Raw genomic sequence first — 6,000 nt, forward strand, 5'->3', positions numbered from 1 at the left:
ACCCTCTGCTGATACAATATGACCCAAGAATGCAACTGAACTTAACCAAAACTCATACTTCGAAAACTTAGCATACAACTGACTATCCCTCAATGTTTGAAAAACCACTCTAAGATGCTGCTCGTGCTCCTCCTGGCTATGGGAATAGATCAAAATATCATCAATGAAGACTATCAAGAACGAATCCAAGTAAAGCCTGAACACCCGGTTCATCAAATCCATAAAAGCTACTGGGGCATTTGTCAACCCGAATGACATCACCAAGAACTCATAATGCATGTACCGAGTGCAGAAAGCTGTCTTAGGGAAATTGAAGGCCCTAATCCTCAACTGATGGTAGCCAGATCTCAAGTCAATCTTCGAAAATCCCTTGGCACCCTGAAGCTGATCAAACAAATCATCAATCCTCGGCAATGGATACTTATTGTTGATTGTAACCTTGTTTAATTACCAGTAATCAATACACATTCTTATTGATCCGTCCTTCTTCTTAACAAACAACACCGGCGCACCCCAAGGTGAAACACTAGGTCTAATGAATCCCTTTTCAAGCAAGTCTTGCAACTGCTCCTTCAACTCTTTCAACTCAGGCGGGGCCATACGATACGGCGGGATAGAAATGGGGTGGCTTCCTGGAGCCAAATCAATACAAAATTCAATATCCCCGTCGGGTGGCATACCCGGCAGGTCTAAAGAGAATACCTCAGGGAACTCACGAACAACGGGCACGGAATCAATAGAAGGAACCTCAGCACTAGAATCGCGAACATAGGCCAAATAGGTCAAACACCCCTTTTAGACCATACGCGGAGCCTTAATATAAGAGATAACACTACGAGTATAATGACCAAGAGTCCCTCTCCACTCTAAACGAGGTAAACCCGGCAAGGCTAAGGTCACAGTCTTGGCATGACAGTCCAAGATAGCGTGATAAGGTGATAACCAGTCCATCCCTAATATGACATTGAAATCAACCATGTCTAGAAGAAGCAAATCTACACAAGTCTAAAAACCCCCAATCGCAACTACAGATGAATGATGGACTCGATCTACCACAATAGAATCACCCACCGGTGTAGACACATAAACATGAACATTCAAAGAATTACTAGGCATGACCAGATACGGTGCAAAATAAGATGACACATAGGAGTACATAGACCTTGGATCAAATAAAACTGAAGCATCTCTGCCACAAACCAGAACAGTACCTGTGATAACTGCATCGGAAGCCTCAGCCTCGGGCCTGACTGGAAGAGCATAACATCGGGGTTGAGCCCCACCACCCTGAGCTACATCTCTGGGACGGCCTTCTGTTGGTTGGCCTCTACCTCTAGCGGCCTGAGCTCCACCTCTAACATATCTACCTCCACCTCTAGAACCTCTACCCCCACCTCTAGCTAGCTGAACAGGCTGTGGAACACTCGATGCCTGAACCATGGCACGAGAACCCTGATGTTGAGAGCTACTCGGTGCTCGAGGGCAAAACCTAGCAATGTGACCCATATCACCACAAGTGTAACAAGCCATTGGCTGCTGAGACTGTTGACCCTGACGATTTGAATGACCATCCCGAAAACTCTGAAGCGGCGATGCACTGACAGGGGCTGGTGGTGTAATGTAGGACTGCTAATCAAAATACTGCATATGGGGACCACGACCACCTGAAGTACCGTGAGAAACCTGAAGTGCTGACTGAAAAGGCCTAAGAGGATGGCCTCTACCATATGAATCTCTTCCTCCAGACGAGGTTCCACTGAATCGGCCTGAATGATGAGGCCTCTTGTCAGACCTCTGACCACCTCCCTGCGACAAAACCATCTCCACTCTCCTGGCCACATTGGCCACCTCCTGGAAGGAAATCTCACTCCTTGTCTCCCTAGCCATCTGAAGACGAATCGAATGAATAAGTCCCTCAATGAACCTCCTCACCCTCTCTCTCTCGGTAGGAAGTATGATAAGAGAATGACGAGCCAAGTCGATGAATCTGGTCTCATACTGGGTAACAGTCATAGAACCCTACTGGAGACGCTCAAACTGCCTCCGATGGATCTCTCTCTGAGTAATAGGGAGAAACTTCTCCAGAAATAACTGAGTAAACTGCTCCCAAGTCAGAGCTGGTGATCCGGCTGGTCTAGCCAGGCAATAATCTCTCCACCAAGTCTTGGAAAATCTAGACAAGCAAAAAGTAGCAAAATCAACCTCATTGGTCTCAACTATCCCCATGTTCCTGAGAACCTTATGACAGTTGTCTAGATAATCCTAGGGATCCTCGGAAGATGCGCCGCTGAAAGTAGTAGTGAAAAGCTTGGTGAACCTATCCAACCTCCTCAAAGAATCGACAAATATAACTGCTCCATCACCGGTCTAAGCTACCATACCCAGCTGAACTGCTGGAGTCTGAAACTGGGGAGCTACCTACTCCGAAGTGCGAGTAGCAGGAGTCTGGGCTCCTCCTCCAGCCTGAGAGACGGGTGGTGCTACAAGAAGCAAGCCTGCCCGGGTAGAGCCACAAGGCCCACTAGACGGACCAAAGCATCCTGGAGTACGGGGGTAGCAATAAACCCCTCTTGGACCTGAGCTGGGCCCACCAGAACTGTCTGGGCCGGAACCTCATCAACAAAGTCAACCTGAGGCGCCGCCGCTAGTGCTACTGCTCTAAGCTGAGTTCTGCCCCTACCTCGGCCTCTAGCATGGTCTCGGCCTCGCCCTCTACCCCTCATAGGAGCTGCTGTTGGGGGCTCGGGTTGCTGGTCAGTGGATGAGGAAGCGCGTGTTCTGGCCATCAGCAAAAGACCAGAGTAGAAATTAAATTAGTATTGAGAAACCAAACCGCACGACAGGAGAGAATAAATGTGAAGTTTTTCCTAACACTCATCCTCACACAAACAACAATCACAAATAATATGGCAAAGGAATAAATGAAATTACAATAAGAATCCTGGCAAGGGAATAATAGTTCAACAATCAAGTCCCGACAAGGGAATAACATCAAAAGAAGCATTAACATCCCGGCTAGGGAGATAACATCAAAAACAATAAATTCCCGGCAAGAGAGATAATATAATGATTCTTCACTTTTACTTCACAACTTTGAGCTAATGCTCTAAAAGGTTCAATTTTCACTTATACTTTCACATTTCATTCTGCAACTTTAGCCAACGCTCCTTAATGTTCAAATGTCACAATTACTTCCACAAACTTTGCCCAACAATATAAATCATCATCAAAGCATGAATAATACAACAAAACCATAATAATCATAACATAAGACTCACGGGCGTGCTTGACACCAACGTATAGATACTCGTCACCATGCCTATACGTCGTACTCGACAAATACCACATAGCAAAGAGGACTCGACTCCTAATCCCTCAAGCTAAGGTTAGACCAAACACTTACCTCGATGCCACGAATACAATTCACGTCTCAATTATCGCTTTACCCCTTGATTCTACCACCAATTCACTTGTATCTAGCCACAAGTTACTTAATTACATCAATAAACGCTAAATGAATCAACTCCAATGCATGAAAGTGAGTTTCCCAAAGTTTTACCCAAAAACTAAAAATCGCCCCCGGGCCCACATGGTCAAAACCCAAGGTTCGAACCAAAACCCGATTACCCATTCCCCCACGAATCCAAATATATAATTTGTTTTGAAATCGGACCTCAAATCCCCAATTTTTGAAAAATCTAGGTTCAACCCAAAACACTCAATTTCCCCCATGAAAATCATTGATTTTGAGTTGAAATCATGTGAAAAGATGTTAATGATTAAAGAAAACGAGTTAAAATTGACTTACAATCTATTTGGAAGAAGAATTGTCTTTGAAAAATCGCCCAAGAGTGTTTTGGTTTTGAAAGAGCGTGAAACATGGTTGATTTTCGGCTAAGTATAAAAATTGCAGGTTGCAGATATTGGAATTGCGAACCCCGACCTCTGCTATGTTTGCATTTGCGAAGAAAATGTCGCATTTGCGACCGGGTGGATTTTTCGGTCTTCTTCGCATTTGCGATAGATCTCTCGCAAATGCGAAGTCGCATTTGCGACTAAGGTAGTAGCTGGGGGGGAGGGAATCGCATTTGCGAGATTGTGCTGGCCTGGGCTAGTTCGCATTTGCGACATAGCCTTTGCAAATGCAATCTCACATTTGCGAGCAAGGCTTCGCAAATGCGAAGCCTGCAGGCCTGCCATACATCAGTTCTAAATCTGCAACATCCTAAGTCAAAATTCCACTCTATGGCCTATCCAAAACTCACCCGAGCCCTCGAGGCTCCAAACCAAACATGCACACCAACCTAAAAACATCATATTGACTCGCTCGTGTATTAAAATCACTAAAATAATCAACAACTATGGATTTAGCATCAAAATCATGAAATTTTCTTAAGAACTTCAAATTCCAATTTTCTCAAAAATGATCTGATTCACGTCGTTTCAAGTCCGTTTCTTACCAAATTTCACAGGCTTATCTTAAATCACATATAAGACCTGTATTGTGCACCGTAACCAAAATACGGGCCTGATACCATCAAGTTTTAATCACAATTCATTTCTAAAACTCATAAACAATTTCAGAAAACAATTTTATTTAAAAAATTCAATTCTCAGGCTTGGGACCTCGGAAATCGATTCCGGGCATACGGCCAAGTCCCATATTTTCTTACGGACCCTCCAGGATCATCAAATCATGGGTCCGGGTCCGTTTACCCAAATTGACCGAAGTCAAATTAATTCATTTTATAGTCAAAATTCATCCTTTTTCAAACTTTTCACATAATAGCTTTCCGGATACACATTCGGACTACGCACGCAATTTGAGGCGATGGAGAAAGAGGTTTTTAAGGCCTCGAAATGTAGAATTTTCTTTTAAAATAAGTGATGACCTTTTGAGTCATCACACCTTGATGCCCAGTCGTTGCCTTGATTTATTTCTGCAGCATTTGAATCAACAGATCACCGCTGACTTTAAATCTCCCCGAAGAACATCTTTATCGGGCCATCACCACTAGAATCACCGGTTCGATCCTGAACCACCGCACACCGCGATCTCTGGCACTCGCTTCTCCAATACTATTTCACAATATCCATCTCCAACGGCGAATCACAGAAGATCATAACACTGGTGACCTTAACATATTCCATCGAGGATGATGACACCGCGTCATTGATAAAAATTTCCACCACACTTGAAAACACCAAGTCTCGTTACTCCATCGATCCAAATCAGGACATTCATAGGCCCATTGCTTTTCTCCACCAGAAATGAAATACCGAATCTCGGAATCATGCACTGAGTAGACCTCTTTTCAATTCATACACTACTTCCACACATGGACTAACATCCCACTATCACATCAAATACCGTGCGATAACCATTCATGAGCATCATAACAACCTGTACATAGCCTCAACGCTCTAAGAAGTATAACTACGGAGCTGAAATGACAGAATACCCTTCCGCAAGGCGATGACAATAGCATAAACAACCACACGGGGAGAAACATCACGCACCACATCTGTAGTACCATTATAATTCCTCAGTTCCTGATTTATAATAAGCGCTTCGCATCACATAAGATCAAATAGGAAGGAAAAAAAGGTATAAGCCTCAAAGGAACCAAATTGCACGATGAGGAATCAAGAATGGAAGTGCTCCTAATAGCCCTGTAGCCTCTCGAAGATAAGTATAGATGTCTCCGTACCGATCCACAAGACTCTACTAGACTTGCTCATGACTCATGAGACCTAAGGAAACCTAGTACTCTGATACCATGTTGTCACGACCCAAAATCCACTAAGGGTCGTGATGGCGCCGGACACCACTATCAGGTAGGCTAACCACAATTTACTAGCAATTTCTCATTTTAATTATTTTGAAATCATTTCCTTTAAACAAATAAATAATAGATAATAAACTCCTCTAGATAAATGAGGATGTCTTTACAAAATATAACTACTAAAAAATCTCGTGATCATCCCAGAACCCGGTGT

Source organism: Nicotiana sylvestris, chromosome 8 (assembly GCF_000393655.2).
Source record: "Nicotiana sylvestris chromosome 8, ASM39365v2, whole genome shotgun sequence".
NCBI lineage: Eukaryota > Viridiplantae > Streptophyta > Magnoliopsida > Solanales > Solanaceae > Nicotiana > Nicotiana sylvestris.